Raw genomic sequence first — 21665 nt, forward strand, 5'->3', positions numbered from 1 at the left:
CTTAATCTTTATTGAATATTCATTAAAATTAGACAAGGGCTTGTGATATAGCTCAGTTGGCAAGTCTGTTGCCTCCTGAGCCGATGTCCGCGAGTTCAAGCCCAAGAGTAAACATCGAACGCATTTGTACCGGATAGTTTTTCAATAACGATCCGCCAACTGCAACGTTGATAAAGTCGCGAATGCCACAATGATGGTAAAACGACTATAATCGAAACAAAAAAAAATTAAAATTAGACTCACCAAGGTTGCCAGAATGCACGGACTTTGCCCGAATGTTTTCATTTTATTGCCAAAATCAAAGGAAAGTTCAATTTGCGTAATCACAATTGTGTAGCTGTTTTGTGTCCAATTTTTTTTATCCTTATAAACTGACTGATCTGCTACGACAAAAAAACACAATTTTTGAAGTTTTTACCTTCTTGGTATGGAAGAATTTCCAAATTTGGTAGGATATTGCTAAGATTTTGGGTTGTAAACTTTGAATTCGAATGCCCAAACTCTGCAAGGTTTTTAGATTGAATAGCCCGAATTTGCCCTGCTCGGATAAGTACGGAAAAGTATCTGGCAAGCTTAGGTTTGAATTATTTCCGATATTCTGGTTCTTTTTTTCTGTATGTTTGTATGTTGGTAATCCATGGGTGCACGGATTCACCGCAGTTTCTGCCAAAGTATGGGTTCACATGCATTCCTAGATTATTAGGTTCGACAAATCTCCAATGCAGCGCGCCACCATACCCGGACCCCATGGCTGTGGTGAATGTATTGCGTGTGTAGATGTAGGTATATTTTGGGAGAACGAATCAATCAGGTGGGCTAGTTTACTTACAGATATTCCGGCATCCGTGTATATACCTGGCCAGCTGGCAACTGATTGAACATTCCAATTATATAGTCAGTTATATATTGAAACACATCTTACCTGTCCACCTGTGCTTATGGGATTCGAACCCAAAAGTTTTTCTTGCCGATACCGGGAATCGAACCCAGTACGCCTGGCGTACCAATACCAGACTCGCGCCAGCCTATCCACTAGACCACATCGGCGCTCTGATATTCTGGTTCTTTTTTTTTCTAAATCAATATTTGTTGCCTGAGATCAGATTGTGGAATCTGTATCTAGTTTATTATTCTTGATTTTCAGTTTTATTCGTCGTTATGACAAAATCCTGATTCGAATCATAAGAAACTAAAATTAGATATTTTCCAGGTTCGAAACTAATTATTGCAGAATTTTAAAAGAAAACATTTAAAATTACAAACCATTTTTAATATTTGGATTTGAAATCTTACTCTTGATTCTTTTGCAAAATTGTAACTTTAAAAACGAATAGTTGAATTACGAATAAAAAATTGAAGCAAAAATTCATAAAAAAAATCTACGATTCGAAATTCCAAAAGGATATCTCTGGTTAAGGATGGTCTGTTCTTTTCATAATTATTGAGAATTTTTGTTTGCAATTTAGATTCTGAAATCGATTTAAAATTAGGAATTCAAAATTTTTATTCAGGTTCAAAATGCAGCGTTCAGATTCAGAATTCAAATAAAAAATTGCCCAAAACAAAACACAAAAGATGTGAAAACTGTTAAAAAATATAATCTTTAACTCATTTTCAAATTTGCGTTCCCTGAAAAATCAAAACTTCAATTTTATTTTTTACGCAGGATTTTAATTAAAGTCTGCTTCATTTAATATTGGAACACAAACAATTGCGTGTAGTTCAGTCATTTATTAACGAATTCATGATTTGTTTTTCATACAAATGTAGCATTTTCTTTACTCTTTCATAAAAAAAATTAAAAAAATTATTCATTGCTGTTTCGAAGAAATTCTCGTACTTTTCCCGTAATACGGCACATTAGGCGGCGCACACCCTTTTCGTCCACCGTTTTGGCGATTTGATTCCACCAGTTCTTCATTTGAGTCATGTTCCTAACAAGTTTTCCCTTTGCCTTAAGCCTCCGCTTCGTGATTGCCCAGTATTTCTCTATCGGCCGGAACTGGGGGCAGTTTGGGGGGTTGAGGTCCTTCGGTATTACGCTGACCCCGTTCGTTGCGTACCATTCCATAACCGTTTTGCTGTAATGGCAGCTTGCGAGGTCCGGCCAAAACATTACTGGACGGTCGTGGGCACGAATAAACGGCAGAATCCGTTTCTGTAGGCACTCTTTTTTGTAGACTTCTGATGTCACTGTCTTGTCAGTGAGAAAGACTTTGGTTTTCTGTCCACAACTGCATATTCCCTGCCAAATCATGTACTTGCGGGCGAATTTATCCGCAAACACGAACTTAAATTTTGCAGGTACATCCCCCCGAGCCGTCGCCAAATAAAATTTTTGACCTGGGATTTGCCCAAAGTCCGCCTTCACGTAGGTCTCATCGTCCATCAGAATACATCCGTCGAACTTGGTCAGCACTTGGTCGTACAGCTTTCGAGCACGGATTCTGGCCACATTGTTCTGCTTCAGCGTCCGATTTGGCTGTTTGCTGGCTCGGAATGACCTTATTCCTTCCCGGAGACGAATTCGTCGCACCGTACTGTGAGCGGCCTGGAACTTATTGGCCAAATCGCGGTCTGAAAGATTGGGATTCCTCTTGACGGCCTTGATGACTTTCCCACGCAGTTTCCGGTCGACAGTTCCACTCCGACGCTTCGAATGCGGCTGCGGCTGCGTCAATGTTTCCTTGTACTGCTTGATAACACGCCATACGGTATTTCTGGGCATTTTAAGCTGTTAAGCTAGCTTCGATGCCGACAACAATGGATTTTCAAGAAAACTGTGCACAATTTGATCTCTCCGTTCGGCTTCCATGGCGGTTGTTTACAAAATGCTATCGTTTGGTGTTATGACATAAATACATGGTGAAAGGTAATGAATTTCCCGACACGTGAGTGAAAAAAGTTTCCAAATCCGCCACTATGAGCAAAAGAATTTGTTGTTTTGTATTAAATGAAGCAGACTTTATGAAATAATTTATTTATGATAATTTATTGTTGATAAAATAACTTGTACTTGATCTTCAGGTTCAGAAAAATTCAGCTGAAATATATTTTAATGATTTGATGTTTAACATTATAAATAGTGTGAATTGAAGTGATACAGTTAGTAAACAAAGATTGGAAATAAATTCTAAATGCATCGAAAAAGTTGAAAATAATCCTAAACAAGCTATTCTTTCAAATGAAGCCTTGAAATTCTTTCATTCATGTTTCGTTTAAGTATAAGTATAAGTATAAGTATAAGTATAAGTATAAGTATAAGTATAAGTATAAGTATAAGTATAAGTATAAGTATAAGTATAAGTATAAGTATAAGTATAAGTATAAGTATAAGTATAAGTATAAGTATAAGTATAAGTATAAGTATAAGTATAAGTATAAGTATAAGTATAAGTATAAGTATAAGTATAAGTATAAGTATAAGTATAAGTATAAGTATAAGTATAAGTATAAGTATAAGTACAAGTATAAGTATAAGTATAAGTATAAGTATAAGTATAAGTATAAGTATAAGTATAAGTATAAGTATAAGTATAAGTATAAGTATAAGTATAAGTATAAGTATAAGTATAAGTATAAGTATAAGTATAAGTATAAGTATAAGTATAAGTATAAGTATAAGTATAAGTTTAAGTATAAGTATAAGTATAAGTATAAGTATAAGTATAATGGCGTATTTTTTTTTGATTCCGGATTTGGCTCTGGAACCGTCAGAATAAAAAAGCAAGTTTCGGGTTTCGAGTTATTCCATACGTAGGTGTGCGTGAGAACGAGCGCAATGTTTACATGCAGCTGTCATTTTGTTCTCCCTTCTGGATTTCTTCATTCGGTTCTTCACATCCGGATTGCCGTTTTTCGTGTCCGGATTGCACTGGACTGCAGATAGTACGATTTTGCTTGGCTGAGCGGTTCAAAATCGCGGCAATAATCATTTGCCCGTTCATTATTTCAACTGTTTTGTTTTCAGCCAAAAACAGCTGTTTAATGTTTTGACAACAACGTTGAGAGTATTGGTGAACTTCTCGCAAAACTGACTTTTTTCTCAGGGCGACTCCGTCCCTTTTTCGAGCGAACCTAGGTTGCCTCTCGAGCAATAAATGAGCACGATGACAGCAGTTAGAGCGAACCTAGGTTGCCTCTAGTTTGCCTCCAGGTGAAAAAAAAATACGGTATAAGTATAAGTATAAGTATAAGTATAAGTATAAGTATAAGTATAAGTATAAGTATAAGTATAAGTATAAGTATAAGTATATACAAGTATATACAACACTAAAAACAGAAAGAACACTAAAAACAGAAAGAACGTCGAGACAACTGACGTTAGATCGGACGAAGGAGGAGAAAGCAGAAGAACTCAGACGGAGGTCTTTGCGAAGAGAGGACTCCTTAGGTCTCCTCTACTGAGCAAAGTAGTAAAGGAGCTAGGAAAGGAGATTGGCAGGGAGGTTGCCAAGGAAGCGGGAAGAAGCCCGGTCGCGGATGGGTCCACTGAAAACCTCAGCAGTTCCCAGCAAGAGGAGCAGGTCCCAATCGCAGGAAGAGGTGCACCAAGGGGCATCAAAAAGTGTGGCCTTTTGGAGGCAGCCGACATGGTCGACAAGATGCAGGAGTTTGTGCGAAGCACCAACAACGTGCACACGCACATCAAGACCTGGGTGCCGAAATTGATGGTGCTCCTGCAGAGTGCCGTCAAGGAACGAACGGAGTTGGTGCGGAAGGCCGAGGCTGCAGAGAAGGACCTGGAGGAAGCAAAATTGGTTGCTTCTCAAGGACTTTCGAAGGAGTCCAAGCCAAGAAAAACCGCAAAAAGAGACCGCGACTCCCCCGTCGTGAACGATTCCTCCAAAAAAAGGAGGGGCACGGATTATGAGGATGCCGACGGTGAAAGCAGTGCTGGAGGCTGGCGAATGGTTCGCAATAGGAAGGAGAACGTAAAAAGAAAGGTCGTTATGAAACCAGAACCACCCCCAAAACCCAAACCTCAACGGGTGATATCCAGGGGTGATGCGCTTATCGTGGAAGCGAAAGAAAGCACAACGTATGCGGACTTGTTCCGGAAGTTGCGCGCAGAGCCAAAGTTATCTGCTCTCGGTGAGAGCGTCACCAAAACAAGACGCACCCAAAAAGGCGAACTGCTCTTCGAGCTAAAAAAGGACCCGGCAGTAAAAAGCGCCGACTTCAAGGAGCTTGTCGAAAGCACCCTAGGCGATGAAGCGACTGTCCGGGCGCTATCACAGATCGCGTCCATTGAATGTAAGGACCTTGATGAGTTTACCACTGCAGAGGAGCTCGAGAAAGCTCTCTCCAGCATACCTGGCATGAGCAACGAATCGGTAGCTATAAAAATAAGAAAGGCGTACGGTGGAATGCAGATTGCAACGATTCGCCTCTCACCAACAGCGGCCAACACGCTACTGACGGTAGGAAGTGTAAGAGTAGGGTGGTCAATAGGGCATTTTAGAACCGCACCCAGGATACCGAAGCAGATGCAACGCTGCTTCAACTGCTGGGATTTTGGTCATCTATCCCGAAGCTGCAACGGACCCGACCGGTCACGATGCTGTCGAAGATGCGGTGAAGAGGGACACTTCTCTCGAGAATGCAAAAAACAGCCGAAATGTATGCTATGCAAGCAGGAGGATGGAAATGTCCACGAAACTGGTGGCTTGGACTGTCCGGTATATATAAAGGCAAAGGCAAGCCAGTAAAACTGGAAATAACCCAGCTAAACCTCAACCATAGCGAGATTGCACAGCTTCTGCTGGAGCAAACGGTAGGCGAAAAGAAGTGTGATGTGGCGCTTTTATCAGAACCATACAGAATCCCGTCTGGAAACGGTAATTGGGCAGCGGACAGGTCTGGCTCAGCTGCTGTCTACGCCACGGGACGTTTTCCAATCCAGGAGATAGTGGTAGATTCTCGGGACGGATTCGTGATTGCCAAAATTAACGGCATCTTTTTCTGTAGCTGCTACGCTCCACCAAGATGGACGATCGCGGAGTTCAACACAATGTTGGACGAACTCACTCACGAACTGACAGGAAAGGTCCCTGTTGTAATAGGAGGAGACTTCAACGCCTGGGCAGTAAACTGGGGTAGTAGGTGCAACAACCCTAGGGGCCACAGTCTACTAGAGTCCTTCGCAAGACTGGAAGTTGAGCTGTGCAACACTGGATCCATCAGCACCTATCGCAAGCATGGATTACCAGACAGAACATCAGTGATCGATATCACCTTTGCGAGTCCATCATTAAAAACTGATATGAATTGGAGAGTGTGTGACGATTATACCCACAGTGATCACCAGGCGATACGCTATAGCGTAGGAAACCGAAATCCGGTGGCAGTAAGGCAGCTGCCAGTGCACGAGCGGAGATGGAAGACTAAAGTGTTCGACAAGGAAGTGTGCACCGAAGCTGTATACATGCAGGACTCATCCCAGGTCCATAATGCTGAGCAGCTGACGAAAATGATGGTAGCGGTGTGCGACATGACCATGCCCAGAAGAAATACACCGAAGTGGTGGCGACGACCGGCTTACTGGTGGACTTCAGAAATAGCTGAGCTTCGTACTAGCTGTCTAAAAGCAAGACGACGAGCTCAACGGGCGAGAAATGAAGCCGACAGAGAAACGAGAGGTGCCGTTTACCGAGCAGCCAGGGTGTCACTTAAGCAAGCCATTAAAACAAGCAAAGAAAACTGCTACAGAGCGTTATGCCAGAGCGTAGATGATAACCCATGGGGCCAAGCCTATAGAGTTGCACTGGCGAGATTCGGTGGCCCAAGGTCGCCGACCGAAAAGTGTCCGGAAAAACTGAGAGCGATCGTTGCACATCTTTTCCCGCAGCATGGCCCGACGCAGTGGCCACTTACCCCGTACGACGCGGGTGCCCACGACATCGAGCCAGTAACGAACGAAGAACTCGTGGCTATCGCTAAGAAACTTGCGGTGAATAAGGCCCCTGGTCCGGACGGAATCCCAAATGCAGCGCTGAAGGTGGCGGTACAGACCATTCCGGATACCTTCAGAGTGGTGCTACAAAAGTGTCTCGACGAGGGATCTTTTCCCAATTCGTGGAAAACGGCGAAGTTGGTGCTACTACCGAAACCCGGGATACCCCCAGGGCACCCATCATCATACAGACCCATTTGTCTGCTGGACACCCTTGGTAAGCTACTGGAGAGGATAATATTAAACAGACTTATTATCTACACAGAAGGCGGAAGTGGACTGTCGGACAGACAGTTCGGTTTTCGGAAAGGGAGATCTACGGTGGACGCCATCCGTATGGTGACAGAGTACGCGAAGCGCGCATATAAAAAGAAGCGAACAGGTGTTCGTCACTGCGCCATCGTGACGATCGACGTTAAGAATGCCTTCAACAATGCCAGCTGGGAAGCGATTGCCAAAGCGCTTCACAGGATGCTTGTTCCCAATACTCTCTGCAGGATAATAGGAAGCTTCTTCGAAAATCGAATCCTGACGTACGAAACCGAAACTGGGATACGATCTACTGCCCTAACAGCAGGTGTTCCACAGGGTTCCATACTCGGTCCTGTGCTTTGGAATGCCATGTATAATGAGGTGTTAACGCTGAAACTACCAGCAGGCGTGCAGATAGTCGGATTTGCTGACGATATCGTGCTCATGATTACCGGTGAAACAATCGAGGAGGTAGAAGACCTTGCAACGGTGTCCGTAGAAAGGGTTGGCATCTGGATGGAGGGAGTTAAGCTTCAGATAGCTCACCATAAAACTGAAGTTCTGCTCGTGACCAATAAAAGAGTTGTGCCGCACATGGAGATTACTGTTGGAGGGCACACGACATCTTCGAAACAGCAGCTGAAATACCTTGGAGTAATGGTCGACCATCGCTTAAGTTTTGGTGCGCATGTCAAATACTGTTGCGAAAGTGCATCGAAAGTCATAGATTCATTGGCCTGGATTATGCCGAACTGCCATGGTCCAAAGAGTAGCAAGAGACGTCTCCTTGCGAGCGTAGCACTGTCGAAACTACGATACGGAGGAGCGGCCTGGAGCTCCGCGATAGAGGTAGAGCGCAACAGATCCAAATTACGGAGCACACATCGGTTGATAGCCATGCGAGTTTCCTGTGCGTACAGGACCATATCAGCAGATGCAGCTTTTGTCATCGCGGGCATGGTTCCCATCGACATAACTCTGGCGGAGGATATGGAATGTTACAAAGCAAGAGCTGCTAGAGGAGTGCGTAATATTCAACGAGCAGCGTCAATGCTCAAGTGGCAGGAGCAATGGGACGTATTGAACAACGCAAGATGGACGCATAGGCTAATCCCGATACTTTCAGACTGGGTAAATCGGAAGTATGGAGAGGTCAACTTCTACCTGACGCAGTTCCTTTCGGGTCATGGGTGCTTTAAGCAATACCTTCATCGGTTTAAGCTTATCAGCTCGCCTTATTGCCCGGAATGCGTATAGACGGAGGAATCGGCAGAACATGCTATCTTTGTCTGCCCCAGGTTCAATTCAAGGCGTCAACAACTTCAAAATTTGAACGCTGAAAACATAGTGAGTGAAATGTGTCGCGACGAACAGTCATGGCGTGCTATAGTCGACGAAATCTCGCAAATCATGCGCGATCTGATAAGGATCAGGAAAGATGATGAACGGAGAGAGCGAGATAGTCAACCAAATTTGACAAGCTAATGAAAGGTCTTGGGCCTCGTATGACACTTCAATTCAAAAGCAACGCGATCTTAGGGCGCGGTATAACCCTAATCTGGACTCATACGTGTGGTGGGACTTAAAAGGTCTCACGTACTCAGCTACGATCTTTCCTGCAGCAAAAGGAAGCGGAGATACCATTCGGGGTGGTCGTGTCGGGATTCTAGCTTGGTAGTTTCTCAATCGGCCATGCCTTGGTGGTTAGAAATCCTGCGGAAGTGGTTGCTGTGACGGGCGCGAGTTACTTTGAAAGCGTTACCTAACCGGCACACGTTTCGAGGTCCCCGGGATAGTGGATGCTGTGACGGGCGTGAGTTATTATGAAAGCGTTACCTAACCGGCACACGTTTCGGGGTCTTCCGTACCAGTCTGAAGTTGACGATAGAGGAAAAGGAGAAGGAGGAAGAAGGATAAAGCAGAACGATGATCAAGGAGAAATTGAGGAAAAATTGAGAAAGAGGAAAAGGGTGAGATGTATAAGTGCATGAGCACAGCCTACCCCTTGATGTAGTATCATAGGGTGAAACCAAGGGGCACATCTGGCACACGAAGCCCAAGGTGGTTTTAGTGGGACGAACCCACACACGGCAGCAAACACCCGGCTGTTATGGTTTGAAGTCAAATTTCCATCTTGTAAAAAAAAAAGAAAAAAAAAAAAAAAAAAAAAAAAAAAAAAAAAGTATAAGTATAAGTATAAGTATAAGTATAAGTATAAGTATAAGTATAAGTATAAGTATAAGTATAAGTATAAGTATAAGTATAAGTATAAGTATAAGTATAAGTATAAGTATAAGTATAAGTATAAGTATAAGTATAAGTATAAGTATAAGTATAAGTATAAGTATAAGTATAAGTATAAGTATAAGTATAAGTATAAGTATAAGTATAAGTATAAGTATAAGTATAAGTATAAGTATAAGTATAAGTATAAGTATAAGTATAAGTATAAGTATAAGTATAAGTATAAGTATAAGTATAAGTATAAGTATAAGTATAAGTATAAGTATAAGTATAAGTATAAGTATAAGTATAAGTATAAGTATAAGTATAAGTATAAGTATAAGTATAAGTATAAGTATAAGTATAAGTATAAGTATAAGTATAAGTATAAGTATAAGTATAAGTATAAGTATAAGTATAAGTATAAGTATAAGTATAAGTATAAGTATAAGTATAAGTATAAGTATAAGTATAAGTATAAGTATAAGTATAAGTATAAGTATAAGTATAAGTATAAGTATAAGTATAAGTATAAGTATAAGTATAAGTATAAGTATAAGTATAAGTATAAGTATAAGTATAAGTATAAGTATAAGTATAAGTATAAGTATAAGTATAAGTATAAGTATAAGTATAAGTATAAGTATAAGTATAAGTATAAGTATAAGTATAAGTATAAGTATAAGTATAAGTATAAGTATAAGTATAAGTATAAGTATAAGTATAAGTATAAGTATAAGTATAAGTATAAGTATAAGTATAAGTATAAGTATAAGTATAAGTATAAGTATAAGTATAAGTATAAGTATAAGTATAAGTATAAGTATAAGTATAAGTATAAGTATAAGTATAAGTATAAGTATAAGTATAAGTATAAGTATAAGTATAAGTATAAGTATAAGTATAAGTATAAGTATAAGTATAAGTAAAAGTAAAAGTATAAGTATAAGTATAAGTATAAGTATAAGTAAAAGTAAAAGTATAAGTATAAGTATAAGTATAAGTATAAGTATAAGTATAAGTATAAGTATAAGTATAAGTATAAGTATAAGTATAAGTATAAGTATAAGTATAAGTATAAGTATAAGTATAAGTATAAGTATAAGTATAAGTATAAGTATAAGTATAAGTATAAGTATAAGTATAAGTATAAGTATAAGTATAAGTATAAGTATAAGTATAAGTATAAGTATAAGTATAAGTATAAGTTTAAGTATAAGTATAAGTATAAGTATAAGTATAAGTATAAGTATAAGTATAAGTATAAGTATAAGTATAAGTATAAGTATAAGTATAAGTATAAGTATAAGTATAAGTATAAGTATAAGTATAAGTATAAGTATAAGTATAAGTATAAGTATAAGTATAAGTATAAGTATAAGTATAAGTATAAGTATAAGTATAAGTATAAGTATAAGTATAAGTATAAGTATAAGTATAAGTATAAGTATAAGTATGAGTATGAGTATGAAGAAATATGAAAATTATCAACGATCTATTTATTCAACTTTAAATTATAAGGTACAGGGGAGATGGGGGCATAATGGCCACCTTAAGGAAAACGGTTATTTAACCATAGAAAATAGCTATAATATGGAGGTTACATTATTGTTTCGTGTTCAGACACTTGAAAAGCCTATTCCCTAACGAGCTGAAACGTGAAAAACTAGATGAAAACGTTTAAAAATGCATTTTAAAAATTTTTGTCAAAAGCTGAAAACCAGCCACTGTGGAGGCATAATGAGAACCCCCCCTGAGGCAGTATGAGCACCATTTATCAGAGCAAGATGTGCGTTTTTGCCGGGGAATCTAGCAGCGAATTCAATTCGATGAAGTCAGGTGAGTCGTAGATTCATCAAACAAAGCAATAACAAAATAATCTAGGTCTGTTTGTAGAATACAAACAATTCACGCACGCTCATACATTAAGTGCTTTGTTCGGAGGATGATGCTACTAGCCGTATAATGTAACAATAAAAAAATCGATCATGAATTGTGAATGGAAAAAAATCACCTCGAACAGAAATCTAACTCTAGTCTTTTGATTACCTCTCCGACACCTTACCAATAGGCTAAATTGTCGGATGAAAACTAGTCAAGGTGTGGCGCTATAAATCAATTTTAATTCGCTGCTAGATTCCACGGCAGAAAATGCTCATTATGCCTCGATAATATGGTGTTCTATATGCCCCTAGTCCACAAATTTAAGTAAAAACGTGTTTTAAAATTGATAAATGTGAAAAATCAAAAATTTTTTGATGGTAAAAATTGAGAAACAATGTGTCCATCATGTTGCAGTGCGTACATTATAGATCAAGGTTATTTTAAGATCATAAAACCTTATTTCGTGGTGCTCAAAAATTATAATATTTTCGTAACTTGAGAACCAAGCTAGTTTTTTTTAAATATATCTGTAAAGATGATAAGGAGATTCCTTTTTTTGTAAAAAATTAATACTTTAGGAAGTACGAAACAAATCCTCATGAAAATTTATTTAAGAAAATACGCACTTTCGTAGAAAAGCGTAGTTCTCATTATGCCTCGGGTGCTCGTTATGCCCTCATCTCCCCTACTATTTGGAATTTGAATAAAAGAATAATCCAATTTCACACAAGAATGAAGATATCATATCAAATTTGATTTTTAATTTGATTTTCTTGCACGTGTCTATAGAATAATTTCGCAACATCCATCATCATCGCATCACTCAAATTGCCTGATCCCAATGATTTCTTAATTGAACTTTTGACATTCCAAATTTGTTATTTAATTAACAAACTTTCATCATTTGCAAATCATTCAACCGATCGCGATGTTTTAATATTTCGGCCATTAACACAGCACGAAAATTTCCTAATTCACAGCCTAATAAGTTGTCTTGCAGGTTGTAAGGTCACTGCTCTGAGAAATCATCGAGCCCCCCCTCAAGCCATGAAGTTGTGCTGTGTGCAATATTGCGCGCGCTCATTGAAGCCCCCCGGTAGCTCAACGACTCCACATCACACCGGAAGGTTATCAAAAATTGTGACCCGAAGCGGAGAAAAATAAAAACTAACTATATCTCACAGCAGCAGAAGAGCGGCTGCACGAATGTGACCAACGAAGGGTGATCTGCTATAGGTAGGGTGATTGCCAACAACCATAACTATCCGCAGACCAACGACTTGAATCCATCAATCACGCAGCCACTAAATGAACTTGGTATCTGTCATAAGCCGACAAAATGCTGTTTCAAGTTCATTGTTAAAAATCTAGGTTAGTCTTGTTGCTTCAAAAAATCACGTTTGCCATCTGTCGAATTAGGGGTTTTTAATCTCGATTCTGGTTCAGGTACTGATCAGCAGCCTTTAGTTCTGCGCGTCTTAAAACAAAAACAAAACTCCATTCTAATTCTCAGCGATTCTGACAATGACAATTCCATTCTGAGATAAATAACGCCTCACAAGAGTAAGGTGCACTTTATTGGTGAGATATCTACCGACTAGAAGCTAGGCAAACTGGCTAATTGGTCGGTTCGATTTCAAGGGTGGCAACATTTTCGTCTATTGAGAATTTGCACCTCCTTCAGGGGCAGTAAACATAAATTTTTACTATGGGTATTAGTTTTACGATCAATCCACCAAATAAATATGATTGACTCTACAACTCTCAAAAGAATCAATAAAATTGGAGCTGAGGTCGGCTCTCTAGAGTGAATGGAAAAGTCATGTGAGTGTTATTGTTTAAAAGTGAAAGTAGCGAAAAATTTAAAACTTAAGTTTAAACTATATCAATGAATTTTTTAATCCTTCAAAATTAATTGTTTGATTGAGATAGATCAAGAACTATTTTTGGCAACTATTTTAAATATAACTTGCTCGTAATTCAACATCAGTGGAAAATTTTTGTACCTCTGTTTTACGGAAGGTTCAATTGTTTTCATTTCTCAACATATCAACTTTTAACAGTTTTTATTACCTGTTTGAGGCGCTAAGTGCTTTTCGGCCGACAATTGCTCTTGCTAAGGTCTTTTGAAGGTATTTGGAGGATCAGACCGATGAAAAATTTGATATACCTGGAGACACTTATGTGTCCGTCTTACCCGACATAGCGTCATTTTTTTAAAAAGGTTTGTTGATCAAGTCCGTTGACCAAAAATCACTGGTTTTTCTCCAGGTGGTCAAAGAGAAACCTAATAAACATGTCACCGTTGAAAATGAATGAAAGTTCCGATAATGTAGCGAGTTATGGACTATTTTCTTTGTAGAGAAAATTCCCAGCAAACATGAAATCGTATCAGAAATGATAGCTAAAGTCTATTACAATGGTGTAGCGAATCGCAATTCCAACTGCATAGCGAAAAGATCGTATAAAATGTCGTATGAAGACAGTTTAAATCGGATATGAAAGAAAGTCTGTCATGTTTAAAAATTATGAAATGATTTTGCTCGCACGATGGCTTAAAATCAGATAGGAATTGAGTAATATTGACCAATGAGAGAACTGGAAAATATTGTCCCTGGAAACGATTTAAAGACTATGGGAGCAAAATCTAGGGCATTCTTGCATTCTTCCGGTAGGTACGAATAACGTGCGGTATAACGCATAATTAGTGTAGTTTTCGTCGCTTTAGAAGGAAATGAAATTTATTTCTCCACTTTGGTACACCCAAAATAATTTAGAAATTATTTCTACGGTATTTTTCCCATAAACTAAGATTTTGATGCATCATATCGGTTCTACGTGAATTTTGTAGTAACCCCAGTAGAGCAAGGACGCCCCGGTAGCAGCTACTTTACTTCCACATAATTGTTGCATGAATTTCATGTCAAGTCTAAGTGGATGATTTCAAATCCGTTTTGTGCATTTTTCTCCAGCGTGTGGTGGTAAATTCATATAAGAAAACGAAATTGTGGTTCGTCAGCTTACTTTTTTAAGCTGTTGTGAATTTTTTTTAAGCCGTTGTGTCTGTTTTCATCATCTAAACATGTTAGGAGGATTTGATCGGATATTCATTTGTTTTGGAATTGTCGTTTTGGTAAGTGATAGTAATCTCCTTAATTTGTAATCAGCTAAATTTGTTTTTTTTTTAAATTTTTCAGATAGCAATGGCTCTGGATAGCAATGGCGTTGGAACTGATAGTGATCTCTCGTTCTTTGGTGGTACTTTCCGAATAAGATGATCAAAGGAACACCATTCACGGAACAACGGACAAGGTAAAATATTTTTTATTCAAATAATACTTTGTATATTAATGCATACTTTTCATTTTTTTCAGGATGTCCAAGAATAAAAGTGTTTTTAGTGCTTGAAAAGTGTAGTGTTAGTGATATATTGTACAAAAAATGTAAAAATAAAGCTTATTCATAACAAAATTTCGTTTTTTTAATCATCATGAAAAATAAGAAGAAAAAAAAACACCCTTATTTTCTTCCGATAGTAAAAATATTCTCCGTGGCTTTCATAAACATACCGCGTTGAACTCACTAAAAATTCACGTAAAATGTAGGTGCGTTCCATGAAGCACAAGTTCTTATAGGGACGCGTTTACATATTGATTTCGTAGCAACTACGTGAATATCAAGTGGATAAAAATTATGTAGTTTTTCACGTAGCCCCTACGTGCAAATTATTTCGGGTGTAGGCAAATGCTGTTTTTTCAACTTTCATACGATCATTCTATAATGTATATGGAACGAACAGCATAAGAATATAGCCACAAAAATGTTTGCTGGGTTATATCAAATGGTGCATCCTCAAAGATTTTGTTTGTCCTGTTTACTATTAAGAGACCCAACTTGCTGAAAATCAACAAAGGTTATCGAAAGTGTTGATACACTTAGGCAAACATATTCCCATCATTATATTTGCGCCAAACATCGTAATTTTCGTAATATTGAAAGTGACCGTTTTACCCGACTTTCCCCTACAAGTTTTAAATGATGAAATCAACATGATTATTGTTTGTAAATATAAAAAGATATTATTGAGAATCTTTAAAAATGAACTTTTTAGGCCTTTTATTTAGATAACTGTGAAAACTCATTACGATTTTATATCTGACTTTAATCACTGGTACTCTTTAAACAAAATAAAATAACTTCTTATTATTATCAAATTAAACTCAATCTTTAACTATCTTTTTTAAATAAATTATCTTTAGTTCAAAATGCATATTCATTTTGCCCTTTGAAATTCACATTTCAAAACGTGATTATTTATTTTCAAATAAAAATTCGACTGCAAATTATGAAGTAATGTAAATAAAGGTGAATATCAATTAACAATTATTATCATTCTACTTTTAAAAATTAATAATGGTTTATTCCTGATCTGATCTAAAACTTATATAAGGATTCAGATTTTTATTTCTTTTTTAATCTGGAGTTATGCTTTATGTAGGTATTTTATTTCTGTTCTCTAATCCATACATCCGAAGCTATAAATTCTGGTTGAATTATAAAATTTTAGTTCTTATTGCTTTCTAGAAATTCAAAAATATGGTTTCCAAACAAGACTGCTTATAATTTATTTTCAAGTAAATTTCTTATTCAGAATAAGGAACATTATTTCCAACAATTTACTGACTTACCGGTAAAAAAAAAAACTTGGATTCTGATCAATTTTGAATCATAAAAGTGAAATTTACTATTTTTACGTGCTTGTGTTATGGTCAAAAGTATTTTGAAAAATCAATTTCCTTTTTTAGTGTGCATTTTTATAATTGCGATTTTTTCTCGTTAAATTTTAATTTTGCATCTCCCCTCCTTGACGATTCCTTCGCACGGTCCTGAAAGTGTTCACTAAATTTTCACAATGTCGTTTCATATATTTTTTGAACATGTTCTTATGAAAACTGAAGAATTTCATAAGACTCTTACAAAAAAACAATTTTGCACTCTAAAAAGCGATTCATAAGACGTATCTTAGGCAAATTATTAGAAGATTTTTCCTAAATGTAAAAATATATTTAAACCTATGGTAAAAGAGTTCAAAACCAGTTTTCAAGCTAGAAAGAACAAAAAACGTGTTTTGAAAGCAATTTGATCCATGTAAAAAATTAATCCTACTTTGTTCCTTAGAAACTTATTTTGAACTACTTACGCAAACTAAGGCTTAAACTTGATTTTAATGGTAATAAAAGTTAAAAGAAGAGGTTTAATTATATAAATAGTTCAGTTCACAATATTACTCTTTGCAGGTATGAAGCAAAACCAAATCTTCTCAGGTTTTGGAAGTCAATTGAGTCTCTTGAAACAGAGTTGCATTGCGTTTTAAAATTTAATCCCGAGGACAAGTCACTAGCCACAGAAAAAAAACCAGCATTTTACACTACAGAACAAATTTCGCCAAAATTGCTTTCGGAATTTTCAAAGCACTTGAAACACACGATATATGAGAGGAGTACCCTTTAACTTGTGTTCTCTGGTTATTGAAAATTTATGATTTTCGGCATAGTTGAAGCAAAACAAAACATATGGTAGAAGTACGTAATGTTCAACAAACAAGTGAAAACAGAAGACGAATAGTTAAAGAAAGTTGGGTAACGATTGAATTGACTTGAAACTTAAAAAGTTAAAGGTTTTTTTGTCTTCGTTTTGTCAATAATTTGTCCTAAGAACTTCAAATTTTACATTTTTGAGTTCAGATGTATTAAAATTCCTTCAAAAAAATGTTTTTTTAAATTGAATAATTATAACTTTTTATCAAAACTTTTTGCAAAAAACTTAAGCTATGAAGAAAATTTGAAATTTATCGAAAATTAGCATTAAAATTAACTGGCAACAATGTAGTTGAAAAACGATGATTATTGAACTCGACTTTCATAGGTTCCATAATTGTAACGAGGCCCTACGTGGTAGCAAATTGTTTATTTAGAATTATATTGAAATAAGGATTTAAAGAAACGTTGCTATACTTTTTAAGGTGTATAAACAAAAGAAACAATTTTCATGGAAATACATAGAAATAACATATTTCTTTCATAATACAAAAGGATTTTTCGCAAGTAAACAAAGCACACATTTAATGATTATCAAAACAGATAGTATTTATTTTCAAACTTTCATCGAAATTTAACATTTTTGCCAAAATTTTTATTACAAATCATTTTTATGGAAATTGTGAAGTTACTATTAATTTTTTGAGGAATCTTAACACATCTGAGCTAAACAATTTAAAATTCTTAGTGCTGTCACCTTTATTCGTGGGCCGAGCTAGGTTTAACTACAGGTGTGTCTGCCTCTACATGCAAAACTATCCGTGCTTGTTCAGCTTTCTACCGATGGTAGATTCTATGGTTCAGAATCGTAGAACTAACGGTAGCGGCTTTAAGTGACATTTTCTCAGTAATGTCTAGTCCAAATCGCACAAATTTTACACCGCTGAACTAAGCAGGCTGTCGCGCTTAAGACCAGTAGGTTTTTTCTTAAATCGGTTGAAAAAATCAAAACGGCTTCTAACTTTACATCCAACAATAAAATATATTAACCGAACGAGTTTGATTACAAAGTTGGTGTTTATTGTCTCGTATCAAGAGCTATACTAAAGTCGCCGAGAGCCGATCTCGATCTTCTCAACCGCTTCGGCTCTTATCAGTTTAATCTCCTACTCAATTTTCTACTACTGATGATAATTTCTCTTATCAATTTAATTTGATGATTGAAGACGTTTAGAGTAGCTCAATTATCAAACTCATTATAACAGTTGGCAAGATCTAAGACCACAGCCAACACTTAGGGAACAATATTAGCAAAAACAAGACCATTTTTATCGTGTAGTTTGTTCGCACGTCTTTAAAAAAAAGTTGTTCTAGACCCCCCGATTGATTTTTTCCTGAATAATACGTTGGATTGGGCAGAGTCTCCTCTATAATGTGGCTAATTTTCAGAGATGCTGGTTTTTTTTTCAAATTTTTCTTAAACTATGAAGAACTTAGTTTTACTTCCATTAACCACTCTAAATTATTTTTCATGAAATTTTTCACGAGGGTTTTGAATGTATTCAACAAGGTGATTGAGTTTGATTAGGTAGGACTACTTATTAATAAGTTTCAATCGATCGGTTGAGATAAAAGTTAATCGAACTTTTTAATTTTTCATTATAAGGGCTCAAATCTCAAGAACCTGAAGAATATATTTCTGTGCTTTGTACACACTTTGCTTCTAATGACTAGTTAAAGCCCTTTGAAGATATTTTTATCTGATGACCTATTTCTGAACCTGAACGAAAGGGCAAAGGGCTATTAATCTTTCGTTAAGACAAAAAAAATATATTTTTCAACCCAATTTTAATGGAACCAAATAAAAACAACAAACTGATACCTAGTCACGATAGATCAATACAGGAAGCAATTAATGCACACATACCTATAATAGATAGTTTTAAGCGTGTCATTGATTAACAAAAACTTACTGCAGAGTTGAAATAAATCCCAAAACAATTAATGGAACCAGTCTTGGATCGGAATCGCGTTTCAAGTTCATGGTTTTCTTGCATAGATGACCGATTGAACTTCGAAATGTTGATCAGTGGGGCCGATAACTGCTTGGAGAAGAGAGTAGGTAAACGAGCCGAACAAAAAAAAAGTTAGACGCCGGCCGCCCGTCTTGATGGCGTGAACTTGATCTCAAACTAGATGGTGATTTTTTTTTGCTTGGTTATGTCATTGTGGGGTGGTCGTTCGCCTATCTGCACTTTTTGAAATGAAACTGTTTCCAGTTAAATTTGGGCAGTGTGTTAATTTTATGAAATTTAATTTGGTACCAAAATAATATTCATTACCGTTATCCTAAATTTAATTATAATATTATTAAATAAACTTAAAAATGATATCATTAGTCTCAATTTATCAATAATAAGTTTATAATGAGAATTAAAATGTGTAATTATCCTTCCGCTGCTTTCAATTTAAAGTAGGTAGGTAGGGGAGGAGCGGGCTATATGCGCCTATTAAGCAGAACACAGATTTAATCAAATATCACATCGAATATGTGTACAAAAACTATATACACGTGTGAAGGCATCTGTTTTCTATACAAGGAGTAATATTTATGTTAAAATTTTCATCTGTTTCCAAGAAAACGATTTTATTGTAAGTGTTATCTAAAATGCCGAACCTCAAACCGTGCAGGCTAAATGCGCCTATTTATATTTTGAACAAAATTTCTGCTTTTTGGAAACTGCTAGAAAGCAATAACTTCCATACGACAAAGCTGAAGTTTTATAAAAATCTATGTTTATTATAATTTTATGAAATATAACAAAAGTTAGGGTTGCCATACTATGGAGGCAGTTCATCCATGAGAAAAACTTTATCAAATCTGTTTTTAGATCTTCAATTTTCTCTTAAGATGTTATTCAGAGCTTAGATTTGAAGGTTTAATGATAAAAATCATTTATTTATTCTATTTAACCTGTTATTTTAGGATGGAGGCATTTTACAAACATGATGGGGGCATACAAAAACACTCTATTATTCCACTTTATAATCATTATTAAACCTCCACAAAAGCTGAAATATGTTAAATTTCTTAAGTTCATTTGAGTGAGAAACAAAAACCATCCGAGTTTTTGTTTTAAGCTTCTTTACGTATAATTTTTAAAAGTCGAAATATTACATCAAAATGTATCAAAACCATGTTTGATTTTTTTAATTTTTTTGAGTTTGTAAATTCATAAAATTCTTTTTTGCCTTATGTTCTAAGCGTATCACCCCCCAAATGCATTGTCAGATAAGCTATCTAGTCAGCCATTTCATCAAACAGCAGTAGGGTCATTTAACCCGATAGGCCCATTTAGGAAACCTTTCCCCTACGATTGTTTAACCACAGAAAACAGCAATATCATGTGAGTTACATGATTGATTCGTGTTCAGACACGAAACATAAAAATGCATTTTTAGCTACGAAAATACATAAAACCAGCGGATGACAAAAATAAAAAAAAAAAATTGCCCGAAACTGGTGAAAATGGTGGGTAATGCAACTGTGCAGAAGCTTATGAGTCATATTCGGCGAAAAATGCCAAGTCTGGATTCTGATTCAAGATTTTCATCAAATAAGAGTACAGTGTTGGGTAGGACACAAATATTGATACAGTGTGCCAAATAAAATCAAAAAATAAACTTTTTTTTTAGTTTTTTGAAAGTGTGCTTATAATTTCTGGAACAATCTATGTTTGATAAAATCAGTATTCTCCTTCATAGGCGCATATAGCCTGCTTCTCCCCTAGAGCTTTCCATATCATCATATCATCTTTGGCACAATGCACTTTTAAACGCATTTTTGGCACATAGTTAGCTCCGATCGGCATTGAAATCGTGTAACCTCTTCTTTGGGTGTAGCCTGTGTGTGTGTGTTTTCTTTTTTTTTTTTTTAGTTGGTTACCACAGGCGTGAATCCCGGTTTACGGATTGTATTCCAAGGCACGGCGAGCCATCGCGTCCCCCCAGTTTGCTACTCTGGGTCCATGGGTACAATGGGAAGACTCATAATATACTCCGTGTATACCCCCTACTCCCTAAACTCCACCTGGGGCCGCAGACCTGGTTCCCACCTCGAACTGTTTAGTACACTATGCTTCAATAGTGGGAGGTCTATTCGCGCCAGTGCGCTCCAAGGCAAAACTTATTAAAGAGACCACTTTCAGTAAAACCTCTTATCCTTACGACTCGACGCCTGAACTCTCCTCTAACGACTTGAGAGCTGACATCTCCTCGCAATGACTCGAGATTCCCACACAAACCTCTCCTCTTCAGCGACTTGAGGCCTGATCTCTCCTCTAACGACTCGACTTGAGGTTTACCTCTCCTCTGCACGATTCAAGGCCCGATCGCTCCTCTAACGACTTGAAATCTGGCCTCTCCTCGTAATGACTCGAGGTGACCACTTTTACCCCTTCTCTTATTGATAAGGGGCCTGATCCCTCCTCTTACGACTCGAAACCCGACCCCTTATCATAAAGACTCTGGGTTGACCACACAAACCTCTCCGCCTCAAGGTTTGAGGTCTGATCTCTCCTCTAACGACTCCAGGCCCGACCTCTTATCTGCAGGGTTCGAGATTTGCCACCTTGCCGGTCGTGTGCCTGTTCGAGAGCAGTTTATCCTAGAATCGCGCCTGTCACGACACACGCACGGGACTTAACGCAACGACTCGGATGATTCCCACGAAGACGTCATCCTACTCCGACTCGAATGGCTCACTTGGCGTCGAGGGCCACTCTACTCGTGGGTATTTCCCGGTCGTGGAATAA

The 21665-nt window shown here is 37.1% G+C and overlaps 1 protein-coding gene across 2 annotated transcripts in view; it reads right to left on the reverse strand.

Annotated features, from left to right (window-relative positions):
• LOC129751498 (glucose dehydrogenase [FAD, quinone]-like) overlaps positions 1–21665 on the reverse strand; it is a 208644-nt gene that overhangs the window by 145219 nt on the left and 41760 nt on the right. The window contains exon 2 of one of the 2 annotated variants that reach the window (XM_055747033.1): positions 8808–9340. The exons of the other annotated variant lie outside the window; for it this stretch is intronic. The gene's annotated coding sequence lies outside the window, so the exon portion shown is untranslated. The remainder of the gene's footprint in view (positions 1–8807; positions 9341–21665) is intronic. 2 annotated transcript variants of the gene reach the window in all.

Source organism: Uranotaenia lowii, chromosome 3 (genome assembly GCF_029784155.1).
Source record: "Uranotaenia lowii strain MFRU-FL chromosome 3, ASM2978415v1, whole genome shotgun sequence".
In the NCBI taxonomy this organism is placed as follows: domain Eukaryota; kingdom Metazoa; phylum Arthropoda; class Insecta; order Diptera; family Culicidae; genus Uranotaenia; species Uranotaenia lowii.